The following is an 18819-nucleotide window of genomic DNA, read 5'->3' as shown; positions in this document are numbered from 1 at the left end:
TGTGTTTGGGCTGTCCCTTTCTAGGCTCTGTGTTTATACGAGATTCTCTGCAGTATGAAAGCCAGAAAATGGCCTTTAAATAACAAGCTGAGCTCTACACTTGCTTGACTGCAGACACTCTGGCTCCCTCCAGCCACGTTTGTTTAGCAGCTCTGCCAGGGGAAAGGAGGCCAGGGAAAGGCCAGGATGTTTCACTCCCAGCCCAGGCAGCAGGATGGGGTTACCTTCACAGCTCTCCCAGGGCAGAGAGAGCTCATGGCCCCCCAGGCTGGTCCTAACTCCATCTCCCACCCTGACACAGCCAGTGATGGGCAATGACGGGCTGCACCTGAGCAAACAGCCCACAGCTCCACCTATGTAACCTACACCCTTTTCCCCCTCCTGTTCACCCATTTCCCGCAGCACTGGCTGAGCCTCCAGCCCTGTGTGCCATGAGGTGGTGCTTTTGGCCCCCTGGCCCAAGGGCATCTCTGCATGAGGCTGGGCCCAAACAGCAAGGACAGCTTTGCCATGAAGAGCCAGCACGGAGAGAGGCTGTGAGGCTAAGTCTGCATTCTTGCTCCAGCCTGCCTCAGTTTACCCCTTGTGGCTCCCAGCCAACGCTGTGTCAGCCTGGGAGAAGAATGTGGCTGCATACGAATCAAAACATCCCAGGGGAAGAGGGAGGGCTGGGAGGGTTCCAGGTAACACGCTTCCCTGGCAGAAGCTCTTCTGCTTTGCATGCAAACAGCATGCTGGTGCAGATGTTGCTTTTAATCCATCCCCATGGTCTCTGGGTTAGGGCTGCAGGACGGGCAAGAAGAGAAAATCAGACGTTTGGCTCGGCTGGAAGCTTCACACTGAGCATTTTGCCCAGGGCTCCTCCGGCTCCGTTAGCCACACAGAACCACCAGGCAGCTGCCAGCAGATCTGCTCTGTGTCTGACAGCGTTTCTGGGGGAGGCAGGAGATGCCAAGCTGCCCTCTCTGCCTCAGCACAGGGCTGCTCTGGCTCCTTCCTCATAACTCAGTTTCACCACAGGTACCAGAGATGCTCCTGGGCACACATGGGATCACCTCTCACTCTCCCAGCTAACCCAACAGATGGTGGGATGTGATCCCCGGGAAGTTGGCACCCCTAAGTTGGGCAGCACCGTGGCCTAGAGGTGCTCCGCCAACACAAACCCGTGGAAACTTGTCATCATTCTTTTCACACGCCAGGCTCCAGCCCCCAGCTGCCACCAGCCCCCCCCCCCTGCTTCCCCTACCTCTCTGAAGCCCAGTGACATCTGCATAGCCAAGAGGCAACCCAAAACCTTGCCGGCTCTTTTTAGCCTCATCTTTTTGTTTTTCCTCCCCCTTCTGACAGGCTCAGAAGTGCAGTCAAGGTGGCAAATTAGCACCAGAGCCTCGTTAATTGGCAGGCAGGAGCCTTCTCCTGCTGTTTGGGCTGTCATCAGCTGCTTCAGCTTCTTTCTCTTTCAGTGTATTTCCCCCCTTCACCAATGCTGGGCTGTTTTTCCTCTCTGCCATCTCTTTCAAAGCCATTGAGGGCTCTTATCCCTCCATGCCGTGCTCCCTGGTGTTTTCTCTCTGGAGAGGATTTACAGGGTCTGTGGTAAATGGCCACTTCTAAAGGAGAATGAGGGGAAAATTAACAACCTCCTGAAATGGTGGTAACCTCCTCTTATTTCTCCCTCTTCCTCCTCCTCAGCCTCCTGCCACAGTCTCTGAAGGAGGCAGGAGAATCAGCACAGAGCAGGCAAGAGGGAGGTTTCTGCAAGCCCAGGCATGCAGGAGATGTCCTACCCACCCTCCTGTGTCCCCACTAGGAGCTCAGTGAGAACCGGGCATGACTCAAGCTGGTGGGGACCTCAGGAAGGCCCAGTCCCAGTTCCTCAGCTCCCTTCTTCCCTCCCCACCAACTCCTCCTTAAACAAAGATCAAAAAGCATAACCTCACCCACCCAACCCCACCGCCTGCACCAGCCCTTGGCCTCCTTGAGTGCCCTCAGCCACTCCCAGCTCTTAAGGAGAACCTGGAAACCTCTTCAGACACCATCAAATAAAATCTCTTCACTGCACCCCATTCTGCAAGTGGAAAAATTTGCAGAGGACCAGGGATGACGATGGCAAATTGTTTTCTCCTCCATGAGCTCTTGGCTGGGAGCTGCCAGCAGCAATATAAAATAAAATCCATTAAATTCGAGTGCCCTGCCCTGGGGTGTCACCATAGCCCATGTAAATCAGCTGAGCTGGAGCCAGGGACACAGCTGACCCACAGCCAGGAGCCTGGCTGCAGATTTACTTCATCCACTGCACCCTGACCCTGCTGGGATAGAGCTCCCCGGGGACCCTCAGAGCTGTCCCCAGGACAGTGCTTCCACAGGACCTCTGGGCTGTGCTCCTGGACCGAGGCTTGAGATGGGCAAAATTTGGTGGGACAATGGGATGAAATTTGGAGGGATTTTCCTGTAGGGTGGAATAGAATCCCAAAAATATCTGCCAGACAGACCTTTTGCTCCTACTGCATATGCCAGGAGTGGAGACTGACTGGATGGGAAGAAAGAAGGAGAAAAATCAGTCAAACTATTTTTAAAAGTGCTCTCCCAGCCTATAGGCTCTTCTCTGTACACAAACCCTCCTGGGATATGCAAACCCTCCCGGCTCCTCTGCCTCAAAAATCAGCTACATCAGTTACCACTTTCCAGCTTTTCCCTTCAAGTGATTCTCTGCAATGGTTCCTGAACCCTTTCCTTGCCCCTGGAGGTATTGATCCACTCAGGAAGATGGGAATTGAAGGAAATAAAGGGTCTCAAGGGCCTATCTCTCCACCTGTAGCCCATTTTATCGCTGGGAGAGCCCACGCCACAAGGATTTATCTCCCACCTTGTTTTCCCATGCTAGTTTCTATGGTTGTTTCACCAACAGAACAGTAAAAAAATGTGGCACATAAACCACCTCAAATAGTGTCCAGGGATGTGAAATCCTATAAATCCCATGAGGCTGCTGGGAGAAGAGTGTTGTTTGGATCAGGCTTGTTCCATTCAAGTCACCTCCTCATTGGCCACAGATCAGGGGGCTCTTCCAAAGCCCACAAAACTGCTGAAAAGAGATTCCTTCTCTCCTGAGACTTGGCAGTGGTGTTGGGAGCAATGCTCTCAGAAAGGCTCCTGGGGGAACAGAATCAGTCATTACCCAAATTAGTTTCTAATAGCTTTTATCTCTTAATTTCTAATTTGTCAAGTGCTAAAATCCATTAATAATCAAGAGACCATGTGGAAAAACATTTAATATCCCAGCTGCCAAGAGCTCCCACCCTGTCACACTCCAACACAGTTACAGAAGAGGAGGAAAAAATAAAGTGTGATTTTTAAAAAATCTTAAATCCAACTTTCCAGTTCAACTGTCTCTTGCTTTTGCTGATCAGCAGAATAATGGGGGAAATTCATGCATGGAGCAGTAGATCCTGCACCTCCCATCTCCCTCCTCTCCTACCCTTGCTGGACAAAGGTTCCCCACATGCCTCTTCCCTGTGTTGGTTCCTTTCTAGAGTGACCCAAAGGTTTGTAACACCCTTGATTTATCCTGTACCTGGTGCATCCCATCCAAATGAAGGCAGGATGCTACCTTCCATGGGATAGACATGTCCACACAGTCCTCCATGGGCTGAGGTTGAGGTGGATCATTTCTACCATTTCCACCCCAGGGCTTTCTCCAATAGCTCTGCCAAAATACTGCAGCCCTTCATTCCACCCTCACTCCTTTCAAGTCTCTCAGCTTTATTCATTCCTTATCTTGGCCTTGCAGAACTGACCTCAGCCCTCCAGCCACAGCTCTCCCTGCTCAGGTGCAAATCCACTTCCTTGCTCAGGTGGAAGTCCACCCCCACCTTGCTTCAATTTGCATCATCTCCCCTCTCCTAATCACCTGTTTGAACAGTTTAATGGGCTTCTAATAAACTATTGCATTTCTGAAGCTCCCTGTGATGGAATAATTCCCCCCAGCACGCCCAGAGGGATGCACACAACCACTGCACAGCATTGCCTGTGGCTTTTTGTGTCTGGGCTGCTTCCCCAGCAGCAGCAGCACCCTGGAAAGAGAGGGAAATACAGCCCTGCATCCAATCCAGAGGTTGTTGCCTGAGCAACAGCAGAGGTGAGCACAGGGATCCAGGGGGCACAGCCAGAGGTGAGCTTTGGGCATGATTGCCAGAGGGTTCCTGACAAACTGAGGGGCAAAAACTGGGAGCAAGGAAGGAATTGGGATGTTGCTGCATGAATAGGTGGCTGTGGGACCTGCTGGGAGCAGGGAGGATAGGGGAAGCATGGGATGGCTGAGCAGGGTCAGTGCCTGCAGCACCCCATATCCCAACAGTGTGGCTGTGGGTTGGTTTTGGGGGGCACAATCCCAGAACCAGGCTGGATGTGGGACAGCCTGGTTTAAAGAACACTGTTGTCCAACGTCCCCTGGCCTCACCACATTTCTCCTTCCTCTCTTGGCAAGAGGATGGTGACCTGAAGAAGGAGGTTGAGATTCTTTTCTTAGCAGCTTAACCATTGCTCAGAGGCAGAATCAAGAGTGATTGACCCCATACAGCAACCCAGTATCCCCATAGAACCAGTAAGTCCTCATTTCCACCTGACTGGACATCCATCGGCCTGCCCAAGGCCTGATGGGCTCATGCAGACCCAAGGTCCTGAGCCCTTATGTCTCAAACATCCCAGGTTCAAGTGCTGGCCTCACAGAGGTGAGCAGATTGCAGTGGCACTGTGACTGCCTTGTCCCCTGTCAGCCAGGATCTGGACTATGTTAGGACATCAGTCCCTCAGTGACCCTCCTGGTAAAGGCTGGGACATCACTACCACCATGCACATTCATCGATGCCCTGCTTTCTTCCCCCACTGTCAGCAAGGCTCAGCGTTTGGTTATGGATTTATTTGTGTTTTGCTGTTGGCTCACACATCATTAAAGAGGTGCTGTGATGTTGGCTCAGGACCTGCAGGCTCTGGGCACTCCTGAGCCACCCATTGACAGCTGCTCAGTGGTCACATCCATACATGGACTTAATGGACATGGACACCTCCATGGAAATCCCTCTGGGGCATCCCTAGGGATGTGAAACCTCACCCAGGAGCAAACCCTGTGCAGGCTTTCTTACAGAGTGGTGGAATCCACATCATCCCATCCCATTTTGGTGATGGGTGATGGGATGCTGCGATGGGATCCCAATGCTTTCCAGAGTTTTGCCCCTAACCAAGAGAGATTTAGTTGCTGGGGGTGGGGTGTAGTAAGGTCACAAACTGAAATATATCCAGACACATACAGTACATAAAACTACAGTCTGTTTCCCCTCTAATTGGTAATAAATGTAAATGTTTAGTTATGCCTGGCTTGGGAGCTATGAAAAACACATCTGGCTGGCTGGTTTTCCTGCCTGCCATCTGTAGCTGAAAGGAAAAGCAAGAGGTGCATGTGTGAGCACCTGAGGAAGGCAGCAGCGGTAGAGAGGGAGCAGGAGAGCAGAGGAGGAGGATGACTGCTGGAGCAGGTTGGTGTCAGAGGGTGGTTTCTGGCCAGAGACTTTCCCTGCTATGGGGACCTCCAGGTTTTGCTCATGGAACCTCTGCTCGGTTCTTGCTCCTCCCAGGTAATGCAACCCACAAAGGAATGGCCCATGCCTTCCAGAGCTGTTGACACAGAATTCCCTGGCACTGATGGGGGAAACAAAGCCAGAAAGCCCCAGGAGGTCTCCTCCTGGCCATTAATTACCATTAACCAGAAGCTCTGATCTGATCAAACCTTGAGCAGTGCTTTATGCATCCCTTCATACAACACAAAGCCCTTACAGCTTAAACATCCGGACCAAGCTGGCAAGGAAGAGATGCTCTGTCCCCCTGCTCCTGTCCCAGAGCCATCCTCAGGTCCGTAACACCCGACCTGCAGCACCATCCTCACCAGTTAAAGACTGGGAGGAAACCACTGATCCAAAGAAGAAAATTCAGCCCCTTTGCAGCTCTAAAAACTTTCTTGGTGCCAGATCTCCAGGGCTGGGGAGGTTTGGAGAGCTGAAAAAGCTAATGAGCACAGAAAAACAGGTCTGGTACAGAATTAAGCACAGGGGGAAGCATAGATTCCCCCCCTTCACTGCACCTGGTTCCTGCCCTGTCCGTGCTCCAGCCTCACAGCAATGCCATCATCACCATTCCTTGCTGGACTCACACCTGCCCCATCCCAGCTGGAGTTCTGGCACCCAGCAGCCTTCCTCCTCCTCCTCCTCTGCCCGCCTGGTTCACTCTTATTCTGGCAGCACCGCCTCTTACTTTGAAGCAGGCTTTTCTTGGAGAAGCAGCTTCGCTCCCCAGACCGTCCCCAAAGAGCCCGCGAGTACTCGCTCTCTCTCGTCCCTCCTTCTGCCTTGATCAAGGCTGAAGGCTGAAATCCAAGTGCATTGATCAAAGCGGCTTCTCCGGGCGAGATTCGCTGGCAAGAAAAAGCAACAGTTGTTGAGGAGCTGCTCCAAGGGGCCAGCGGTTCCTTGCCAGGAGGAAGATGGTAGTGGTGGGCAGCAGGTGAGAAGGACTTCGCAGCACCCAGGGCAGAGTGGCAAAGGGGTTTTCACTTCCCGCTGAGATTGGAGGCTGTCACAGAAGAGAGGGGTGCTGCCTACTCCCAAAGTATTTGGGAGTGAGCAGCAGCCTGATATCCTAATTCTGAGCTCTCCTGAGGAAAGATGCAACTTCACATATGGTTGGGACAGAGATGAGTAATGCTTGGGCTTGGCATTATTCATCTCTGAATAACGCCCCCCATTCCTAGGGGCCAGCCTTAAAGCAGCTTAGATTGCACAGCTTAGACTCCACAAAGCGCCTTGGAGAGCAGTGGGCTGGCAGGCCCAGACAGCAGCCCCTGGTTTGGTGCCGAGCCGTGGGGCTGGGTGCCAGGTGCTCGTGCCAAGGTGAAAGCGGAGAGATCGGGCAGCCCCCAAAAACAACCACGGGACACAAAACAGCTCATCTGCCATCGAGGGCTGCAGGGCTGCAGCCGGCCCAACACAGCGGGTGGCTGCCCTGAGGGAGTCCCAGGAGGGGAGGGGGCAGCAGGAGCAGGGGAAAACCCTGTGTAACTCAACTAAATCCATCTGCAGTCTCCCAGCAAAACACACACTCTTCAAAACACTGGGACAGGCCCTCCTGAGAGGTCACACTGGCCCCCAGTTATTGGGGACGCCCACCTTGGTCACTGCTGCCAAGCTGACAAGACAGCTGGGGCCACGCTACCTTATTCCCTGGTGGAGTCAATCCCCACTAGCTCCAGCTCTCAGAGCTGGTGAATCCAGGTCTCCAAGGTCAGGCCATCAGCAGGTGCAACTCCAGGAGATTTACACCAGCCACGAGGCCCATCCATCTGTGGGAAGGGGTCAGATGTGGCTGGTATGGGAGGAAAGGCCAGCAGTGACATTGGCATGCTGCTCCTGGCAGCCTCCAAGCTGCTGCAGCAGCTGCCTTTGAGCACTTTTCATCTAATTCAATGAAAATGAGATGTTCAAGTGAATGAAGATAATTTAATAATGAATAGCTCCACCTTATCGGAGAAGCTCTCCATCCCTGCCTGACAGTTGCTGCCTCTAAGTGCAGTTTAATAAGGGAATCACCATCACTCAGCTCTATGGTAGCAAATCAACATTTTGTTACTCAGGGAAAAGGCTCTACACTTTCCTAAAGGGTGAAGCTATTTCTCAGGGAGCCAAAAGTCTGTTGGGCTTTAAAAGGAAAATGACAAAAAAGAACAAGCAAAAAAAAAAAAAAAAAAAAAAAAAAAAGCAGAGGAAAATAATGAACCAGCAAAGCAGCCCATCTTCAGAGGCAAAATGTAATTAAAAATAAAAGCCAGCTTGAAGAAGGCTGTAAGTCATCACAAGTAGCAGCCAACAATGCAAGTGAAAGTGATGCTGGCAGAGCCTGTGAGCAGGGACACAGGGGGTCCTGAAGCTGCACTGAGCCAGAGCAGCATCTCAGGAAGACATTTTAATCCATTGGGGTGCTGCTTTTTCCAGCCAGGATTATGTCTCTGCTCCTTGCCATCCTCCTCGGCCACCTCCGTGGCTGGGACAGGGCACCATCATCCAGCTGTTGCAGCCCAGCCACCCCGTGCCAGCTCTGGGGTTATGTTCCCAGCCTCCAACACCGTGGAGGAGCGCTGCCAGTCATCTCCACCCAAAATCACTCTGCCTGTACAGCAAAACCAGAAAATGCCCACAGATGTCTTAGGTGAAGATGGATGGCGCTGGGAAGCATCCCTGCGATGATAACGGGATTACACACAGGTCTCACCAGCCAGACAGGCAGCCTTGGGTCCTCATCCTGCTGCCCGACAGCAGGCAGCCCTCATTCATGCTGGGGAAATTCCACCAGCGAGTTATTTCCTCAAGGCACAGCTCTGCCTCCTCCCCAGTATCGATCCAGGCAGCTGAGGGCTGCATCCCGCCTGGCGCTGCCTGCTCCCGTGCGGGCAGAGGGAGGCGTTGAGGCAGGGGATGCCAGGCCCCGCGGATTCCTGCTGACACCTGCCAGCACTGAGTGCTTAATTATTAATTGCATTTCCAGTAGCAATTGTTGCTCGTGCCGATGGAGTTGGACTAGGCATCACAAGCAATTAGCAGACCCTTGGCTGGCGTTCGGCCGGTACCTGCTTAATGCTCTGCTCACGTCCTCCGCGGGCTGCGGCGCCGGGAAGGAGGAACCGTTTCCATCTCTGCTCGGAGCTGCCACGTGCCCAGTCTGTGCATGGTGGGCACGGGTAACAGTGCTGCCACCAGCCAGGGGCCAGCCCTGCCATGGCACTGGCATTGTCCCCTCCTGCAGCCGTGTGGAGGAGGACATGTGGGACACTGGCTGCTGTGCGTGCGTGTGCTACCGATGGCCATCCCTTGGAGGCACCGGGTCTCCTGGGCAAGCAAAGCCATGAGCAGGAGAGGTGGGAGCTGTGGCAGAGGAGCCAGCTCCGAACCCAGTCCCAAGCAGAACGATCTCAGGGCCAACCTCACCTCTGCCACAGCTCAGGTGTTCAATCAAATTAATTTTTATCATAACCAAAGTGACTGGTCAGTGGAGTCCAAGTGGGCTTTTCCTACTCATTGAAACCATTCCATAGCTCAATTTTGGGAGCTTATTTTCCACTTCATTGAGTGCCATGTTACTGCAAATGAATATATTCCTTGCTTGGTGTGATGGAAAATACAGCTGTAAATGCTTTATGCTTCATTTGGGTAAAGAGCTCCAGATAGCACTAAGTATAAAGAGAATTTAAATGCTCGACTTCATTAAAAAAGTTGTTTCCCATTCTCTTTCTTCCTGAAAATACAAGGCTGCTAGAGGAGAGAGCAAAAGAAGGCTTTAAATTTACATCAGTGTCATGCTAACCCAGATCATTCCCCACCCGTGACTGCCAGGAGCTTCAGTTCTGGAGGTTCAGAGGAGTGCGAAGATGAAGGCAGAGGACCAGATGCCCAGTGCTGAAGCCCAGGGTCATGCCATGCCCATCTGTTTACCTCTAGGACTACCTCTGTGATTCCTTTCAGGCAGTTGTAGAGAGCAACATGATGCCTCCAGAGCCTCCTTTTCTCCAGGATAACCACACCCAGCTCCCTCAGCCACAAGGATTGTGCTCCAAGCCCTTGTCCAGCTCTGTTGTCCTCCTCTGAACACATTCTAGCACTTCAAAATCTTTCTTCTAGCAAGGGACCCAAAACTGAACACAGGATTTGAGGTGTCTCAGCAGTGCCAAGTACAGGAATGAAGTGCTACCTCTTCCCACAGCCATAAGCCCTCCTGGCTTGGCCTTCCTGGATCCCTCTCCAAGCTACCCAGCAGCCTAGCAGACTCCCTGGTATCTCCCCAGGCCAAAGAAGGGAGAGGGTCCTCCTGCTCCAGCTGAGACTGGCAAAGTTACCAAAAGCAATCCTATGTCATGCAAAAGCTGAATTGATTTCTCCCCTGGAAGGGCCACTACAGCCCAGGGAGACACCTCAACAGGTCTTGGGAATCTTGAGCCTTCCAAATCCCACTGGGCCAGGATGTCAGGCTGTGCTCTGCTCAACACTGGGAAAGTGAGGGGAGACTTCCATCTCTGCTAAATCAAATTTTAAACCAGGAGCAAATACATTCTATTTCCCAGGGTTTACCCAGAAACAGGTCATCTCAGCAGGGCTGTGCTAGAGCGGGTGGGATGAGTGATAGACAGCAGGATTACAGCTGACTGCAGGATAAACAGGGTTTACTTCAATCACAAAATAACCACCTATTGCACGTTTGCTACATTTCAAACTGCAGCTTCTTATCCCCCAAATATTTATGTGGAATTGGTGGGAATGAGTTCCATGTAAGGTTCATAGAAATAACTGAAGTTAATCCAACCTTCCATGTGATTGGAGAAGCCAGGAGCAAAGTGACATCCGTGGCTCTCTTACCTCTAGCAAGCCACTTCTCACAGATTGGTCAAACCAAAGGGACCAAACAACACCATGAATAGTAAGAAGGAACCACAACAGCCTCATGTCAAAGACTTCCCTTCCATTTCTCCTCCTCTCATCATGAAGTTCATCACTCTGTTTTCCAGCAGAATTTCAAGCACTTGATGAAGGTATTAAATGGCACCATTTCAATCTCCAAGGCATGGGGACGACTCTGATGTGCAAGGGCAGGACAGGGAACCTCCCACCTATCATCCAAGCCCAGAGAGCAGCTGTCTCGGTCACCCCAAGACATTGGCATTGAATCCCATGTGGCCTGGAGGGTCTCTGACCAGCCTGGCACCCCTACATTATCCAGCTGGAATCCCACCACCCACTATGCCACAACCTTCCCTTGCATCTACCACCACTTCAATAGCTGGCAGCAGGTGTGAATAATTACCACCCAAAATGTGGATGAAGTACAATATGATGTAATTATCACCTTAATGGCATTTCAAGACTATCACCACTGGCTGGAAGTAAAACTTCAGCTGAGCGAGTTTAATAAGCATATCTAATGCAATATTTGCAGGGAAGGGCAGGCTGGCTTTAGGAAGGATTACGGTAGCTTTGCAGCTCTGTGTAGCTTTACATGGGATATTTAACATGCAACAGATAAAGCAGGATGAGCCCGTGATAGCTGCAAAGCCCGATCGTGGCAGCAGCCTGTAATGCTCCCTCCCATCTCCTGCTAAGTAGGAGATTACACGCTCAGAGTCTAGGTGGCACTGGATCCTTGCTCTGGTTGCCTCCACATTGGTGGCAGCCAGCAGGGTCCCCATCCTCTTGGTCATGGCCAGACACTGTGTCATCTCCCAGGCAGACAGCTGAAACCTGCTGAAGGCTTTGCATCGTTCTCCACCAGTCCACAGCAGGCTCCAGATCTGCAGATCCAGCCTCCTCCCTCATCTTTGCCCACTCTCTGGATGGAAAAGGATCCCAGAGGGACCTGGGATTGGTTTAACTGGGCTCACAGGAGCCCAGCTCTGGGTGTACCAGCTCCACACGGTGTGGTGAATCCATATGCCCTTCTCCACTTGGTGCCTTCTCCAGCTCAGGAGCCTTCACCAGCTCTGACTCAATGGCCTGGACCCCCAGAAGCAGCCAGGCACCTCAAGTCCCATGCTTCCCTCCAGTGTGAATTGGTGCCAAGGGAGCAGTGGGCAAGGATCACAGGGATTTTCAGCCGGTCCTGCTGACTCATGCGCCCACAGGGACGGAAATCACAGGCAGGGCAGGCGACTGCACACAGCTCAAGGCATCTGTTGCACATGTCCGAGCCCTGAAACACCCAGCCACAGCAAGCCAGGAAGTGATGGTTTTATTCAGGTTTAGAGAGCTTCCTAAGTCTAACAGATATCCAAAATTATTCTTTATGAAGGATAAAAAAACAGAAAAGTGCTTTTTTTGCAAGTCTCAAATTCCAGAGTGGTTATCCAAAGCAGAATGTGCCTGTCAGCACCTGAGAGCCCAGACTGCCCTGGGGCCAGCCAGGTCTTAGGTAATATCCTATATAAAGCTCCCGCATCCACATGCTGCCCCTTGGAAATGCTGCCTTACTGCCTTGAGATGCATCAGGTTTTGCTCAGCTTTGAACCACCAGGTCACCTTGTTGTTAATTAATGCACCGCTAAAATGATGTTTGGGGGCTACTAAGGTTTATTGGGTAGAAAATTATTTCAAATACAGAGAGCAGGCAGTAAAGACTGGAAATATGTTTTCAAGTATAATTGCTACAGGGAATCCCTCTGGGATCCATTTGGAGCCCTTGCTTTTTTATCTCCTTCCTCCATTAATGACCTGGCCAAGGTTTATAGAACAGCAAATGCACAAGTGATTGCTGGTGGAATGGTGCCCTGCACGCTGGCAGCTGGCACAGGGGGGATCCACATGTCTCCACAGTGGTCCTCAGCCACGTGCCCTGTCACAGCAGAGCAGGGCAGCCTGGCAACCAGAGAATCAAGGAATTCTTAATGTTGGGAAAGACCTTTAAGCACTGCCAAACCCACCAAGTGCCCATCCACACATTTTCTGAACACTTCCAAGAATGATGACTCACCACATTGCTGCTCCAACGCTCAACCATTCTTTCAGTGAAAAAATTCTTTTCCAATATCCAATCTAAATCTTCCCTGGAGCAACTTGAAGACATCTCCTTTTGTGCTGTCACTTGTTACCATGGTGGCAACCTTGCAAGATCCAGCTCTGCTCTCCGCTGTAGGGCTACTTGTCATCCTTCTGTTCTCTGGATGACTTCACTGAGCCACAGGAGAAGCCTCCTGCTGACATGGGTGTTTCTGGAGAGGAACCCTAAGCCAGGGATCTGCTGCTCCCAGGAAAGCCTTGTGCAAGTCCCACAGACACACCAGTGTTGACAATTACACTTGAAGTCATTATGAAGCAAAACTGTCCAGGTGCAGCCTTGAAAGTGAGACTGGCCTAAGGCCAGACTTGTGACCAAAGGACTTTGCTACAACGTCCCAGAGACCCCAAAGTACCTGTTTGTCTGAGAAAAGATGTCCTGCCTGATATCCTGCAGGCCTCTAGCTGTCCCAGTAGGAAGGAGTGAGTCCTCATTTCCAGGAGGGGGTCCACTCCTCACAGGTGTATGCAAAGTAAAATAAATATGCAGTAACTTCCCAGGCCAGGCTCAGCCACAACTGGATCAGGAAGGGCCAAGAGGAGTTACCTTGCTGAGCATCTCAGGAGGGTGCTGGGAGGCAGAGGCTCCCTGGCTCCCCAACCCCAAACCCTGCTGCCCTGACCCAGGTAGGAACACTGCACCCTGCTGCCTGAAGAAGCATTTGCACAAGCCTAAGTGCTTTTCTGGACCACAGCCCACGTGGATTGAGGGGGCTTGAGTGGCACACATGGCACTTTTCTTCTTTCTTTTTGTTGTTTTTTGGGGTTTTTTGTTGGTTTTTTTGTTTGTTTGTTTGGTTGGTTGGTTTTTTGTTTTGTTTTTGTGGTGTGTGGCTTTTTTGTTTTGTTTTGTTTTGTTTTTTGGTTTTTCCCTGATGGTGCCCTCTGAGATATAAGTAAGTGCACAGTGGTGACCCAGACAGGTGCCTGATCTGGACACACCCAGAACAATTTTATTCATAAAACCATCTCGTTCTGCACTCAGTTTGCTGATGGGGGAACACACTGAACTGTCTTACTTGCTACGTTCAGCCACTACTTTGCTCTACTTAATTTTGCCTCCTAGAAGAAGCATCTCTCCCTCTAACTGCCCCTTACTCCAGCCCCTCTGAGGCCCTCCAGTCTGGGCCTGGAGGGTCTGGACAGCAGCAGGGCCACCAAGGAATGTGGAGGTGTGCTCACCTAGAGACTTTGATGGTCCAAGTCTGCCACAGCCACAAGCCAGGCAGGGCAGGCTGGGATCACTCAGAAATTGGGATTTGCTGGTGCTCCCTCTTCCCCTAGGGAAGCAGCTGCCCTGGGAGCATGACAGCAGCCAGCAGTGCTGTGGAGGAGATGCTCCATCTCCCATTGAGTTGGCCAGCACAGAGAAATTAAAATAGTGCCGTGCTGCCCAAAACCACCCACTCTCTAGAATTTCCTCTTACAGAAAATACTAGCAGAAAAAAACCCAATTCACAGCAAAAAACACCACCCTTAAAAAAAAAAAAAAAAAAAAAAAAAAAAAAAAAAAAAAGCCATTTGTGGTGAAGGAGGCTGTGTCCAGCAATCATGGCCAGGCTCTGGCTGTCATTCCTGACTCAACCCCTGCTATAACTGGAATACAAAACCAAATAATTTCATCATCACTGGATTTTATTTCACTTCCTGCTCCCATGGCTGTCTCTCCTGCCTGGACCAAAGGTAGGAACTGGCTCTCCCTAAGAGAATCTCCTATTGCTGGTATGGCCAGCCTCCACTTGGGTTGTCCTATGCAAGGCCAGGAGCTGGACTCAGTGATCCTTATGGGTCCTTTCCAACTCAGGATATTCTGTGATTCTATGACTCTGGCAGGGATGCTTCTGTCATTAGTAGCCAAGTGAGGCACAACACACACTTGAAAGCAAAACACAGTTCCCAGACATGTCCCTCTGCTGCAGCCCACGTTAGGCAGCACTATGCCCAGTCAGCATCACCTCACCGTGCAATTAGCGTGAGGTCAGAAACCTTTCCTTTAACTGTGCCCTGAGCATGAAGCTGGTGCTTACAGGCTGCCCGACCGTGCAGTTCAAACAGCTTGGTCTCTGCCTTGGCAGCAGGAACACGTCAGCTCCAGTGCTACAGAAACAACGCGCTTTGAAATGCAGATCCCGCCCCGCTTTGTTCCCGCAGCTTTGTAGGTGCCGGATTTACAGCGCCCTCGCATCTTGATCTCTGGCCTTGCACCGAGGCCCCCGGCACCGTCCGTGTGTGATGAACTCTTGTTAGCGTTCAGGACCACGCAAAGCCCAGGAGCCTTTTGCCTCTCCGGTTGCTCCGGACTGATGCTCGGGCAGGGAGATGGCGGTGGTGCAAAGCCTGGGGTCAGCAGCGGACAGACGTATCAGAGGATGCTTTTCAAGTTCAACTCCTTGGTTCAGAAAGCTGCTCAGAGGAGCAGCAGTTCACGTGTCTGTCCTGGTGCCATCACAGGGGAGATCACGAATGAGAGAAAATTACTGCTCACGCACCAGCAACTGGAGATACCAGCCCCCCTCCGGGCATGGGCAATCCTTTCACAACGGGAAGCCACATCCAGAGAGCTTCAGATGGAGATGGATTTGGGATCCCTGTGATGCTGATCACCTCCCCCTGACACAGGTGTCTGCCCCAGCCTGTCTCCCCTGTCCTCGACCAGCGAGCTCAAGCTGCCAAGGGGAATGTGGCTCAGAGTCTGCTGGCAGACGCCCCATCCTTTTCAATTACGTGCAGTCCAATTCCCATCATGAGGAAGGGAGCCAGGAGGAAATGCCACTGAAGTCAGTGGAGTCATGCTGCATAGTCTGGAGAGAGCAGGGGATGCTAAGCCTGGCCTACACACATCATCTGGGTCTCTTGTATCTGCCCTGTGCCGGCTCAATCCTCATTTAAATTTATGGCCTCTGTTCCCAAACGAGCAGAATGTGTTTATAATTAATAAGAGGGACGTGGGGAGATATGTCCATTTTTCTTCTTTAAAGCCAAACATCAGACATCAGCCTCTACTCCCTGTGATAAAAAGCCTGCTCCAAAACCTGATCCCCAGCTGCCAGCCTAAAGCCAAACCACAGGGCCTTGACCCCAGCAAACATTACAGAGCTCATTTGAACTTTTCCCAGGCTAAAGCCCTAATGGTTCCTGGGCTTGAAGCCCTCAGCCCAGCTTAGCCCACTCACAGAAGTGGGCACCAGCACTGCACGCTCTGGGGTGCAGGCAACACACCCCAAAAGTTTGGCAGCCACCGGCCCAGGGAATAGATGCTACAGGCCAAAATCCTGCTGGCCCAATTCCCACATGAGAGGAATGAGCCCCTTTTCACTGCCTGTCTTCGCCTCCCCAGGACAGGACTGTCCTGTCCTCTCGCTTCCAGGACAGCATGGAAGCGCAGATCAGGATATCCAGCAGCCACCCAGGACCTCCATCCCAGCACATCTGTTAGACCTGGAGACATGGCCATGCCCCAAGCTGTCAGACAAGCCCATGGGAAGTCCAAAAGCCTCCACTGTTATGTGGCATGGGAAGCAATCAAGGAAGATAAAGAGCCCTGTGAATTTCCTAGGGCCCTGTAATAGCAGAGGAGTTATTTCAGAGAACTGTAAAATCTGCGAAGCCTCCAGGCACCAGAAGGAAGCCAAACAAAGCCCTGTGCTCCCTGTCGGCTGACCAGAGAAATTGCTCCCTGCCCTCAGATGCCTTTCCAGCTGTGGCCACTCTCCACCACCTCAGAGAGACACAGGACCACCACCCAACCCAGGAGCCAAATTAGACACCAAGGGAGATGAGGATTCCTCCCTGAACTCTGCAGAGGACAGCAGACACCCTGAAGTGAGGGATTAACATACGGCAAAGACAGCACAAACAAAGATCAATCCAGTCTCGCTTCAGCACACCAGATACCCAAGGACTCTCCCCTCTGGAAAGGCTCTGAATGAATAATCCTTCCTATGAATATTGAGAGCTATCTTGAAACAGTGGCTGTCTCTTCCCACCCACCAGCCCTTTTGAAGGCCACTCCAGAAGGATATCTTTCAAGCATCAAAAATTGCTTTTAAAATCCCACCTAAATTTATTTATGGCCAGCTTATCACACAGGGCTGCACCTTTCCTGAGCAGAGCCCTCACAAAAGCCAATGCATTAACAACTGGATGTCTTTTAAACCCTACTGAGGTTACACCTAATCCCACTTACTGCAGAAAGTCTGGGATTCAGCCAAAGGATTTGCCCTGTCCTGAAGGGGGACCTTTGATAGGACCCCCATCCCCTCCTTCCTCTTGGGAGGAGCAGGGAGGGAGAGTGACTGGATATCTTAAAGCCTACTTTAATGCCAAAAAAGAGGCATTTGGAGACGTTGTGGCTGAAACACCATCAATTTTTATTTTTCCTGCACCGAGGCTATTTTGGGTTTGTCTGCCATGGAGACCAAGCCAGCAGAACCTGGCCCTTCCTGCATGCAGAGGGTGATGCCAAGCAAGGAGGAGCAAACTCAGACACCTGAGATGGGAAAAGGTCCCTGCTACCTGCAGGATGGCATGGCTGCCCTTCCAACCCATCCCACAGGGGTTACGGATGTTCTTTAAGCTCCCCTCTGCTTTCTAAGTGATTTCTAACTCCCACTTCATCTCAGCAAGGACCATTAAGCTTCTGAGATCTCTTGGGAACCTAAATAAAAAGTCAGAGACTATCAAGAGATTTGCAGCCAGTGGTGGAAGGAAATGCTATCCATCCCCAGGAGTAGAGGCTGAGGGGGTGGAAAACCAATGTCAAGCCTCTGGGACCTCCTGGATATACACAGAGTGCCAGGGTGGCTGGGGACCTGGCCTCCAGAAGGACACCACAACCAAACAGCACACCTGGACCATCTTTCATAAGGACACAGGAATTCAGAGGGTCCTTCCACCCCAGTAAAAGTTTGGGATTTAGATGCTCGGCGATATGGTTGAAACAATTTCCTTGATCTTTTATTACCCTGGTAAATAATTTATTGGGACAGGCATTTTAAAAAATCCCATAAAAGACCTATAAAACATATTTATCACACAAAAAAACCCTGTTCCTTGGCTCCAACCAACAAGCTGAAAACTTGTTTGTATACTTCACTGCACATAAACTAACCAATGCCTTGTGACAGCTTTAAGCTTTTTAACAGCTCTCTCCCTGCTGCTTTTTATTTCCATTTTTCTCTCTGTGAATTCACAAGGTAAAAAAAGAAGAACCCACCACAACAGGAGAGGCTTCTGCTGTCTTCCCAGTTTTCCTGACACCTGGAAAATTTAACAAATGATGCTTCTTCTGGCTGAAAAACACAACTCAAAGTTGTGGTTATTCAGTGTGCATTGGGCTGTAGGGGTTGGCAGATGTACACAGAGGGAAGGATGTGTGTGTGACTGAGGTGCCAATGGTATAGGCTCTTTGAGCCTCAGTTTCCCTCCTGAGATCAGGAGCACTTCTGTCATCTTCTGCTGGCAGAAGGCAGGGTCCCTTTTTTGTCCAAGCCTTGAATAAATGGAGAATTCAAACAAAAGGCTGAGGAATGAGCTCTCCCACCCAAAAACATGCAGCAGCCACAGGCACCAAAGCTTTTTGGCATTCCTTTGGACACCAGAGGATCCAGCTGGATGAAGCAGGATGAGAGCTCAGCCTGCTGCCAAAGTACAAAACTGGAACCCAAACCACATTCATTGCTGCAGGCAGGATTCCTGGTGCCAGGCAGTCGCACAGATCCAAAGGCAGACCTTCCACAGACCTGCACGGTGCCCACAAAGCCAAACCTCAGCCAGGACAGCCCTGCCCAGCAAAATGCCAACAAACACAGGTGACCTGGCAAGGGGTGATCGACCTCAGGATGGTCTGAGGTGGGTTTCTCCTCTTCCCAGGAGCAAGGGGAGCTGTGGGAGCAGTAGTGAGGCCAGACTGAGTCTGCAGCTACCTCTTCCAGGTGCGCAGAGAAGCACTGGGAGGAGGGGGAGCACAGCCCTGTGGGTTAGCAGAGCTGGCCATCAGGGCTGCCAGGGCACACCGACACCCAGGCATGCACAGAGCCCGCTCCAGATGGCATCTGGCAGAGGGAGCAGTCTGGGTCACAGTGCTCCCCATGCAGGACTTGGCTCTGTACCATCACCAGGCATCCCATCCTGGTCCTGGTTCCAACACAGGAGCAATATAATCCAGTTAAAAGCCTTTTCAGGGCTC

Source organism: Vidua macroura, chromosome 9 (assembly GCF_024509145.1).
Source record: "Vidua macroura isolate BioBank_ID:100142 chromosome 9, ASM2450914v1, whole genome shotgun sequence".
NCBI classification, from domain to species: Eukaryota; Metazoa; Chordata; class Aves; order Passeriformes; family Viduidae; genus Vidua; species Vidua macroura.
The sequence above is the reverse complement of the archived record's forward strand: the minus strand, read 5'-3'. Positions refer to the sequence as shown.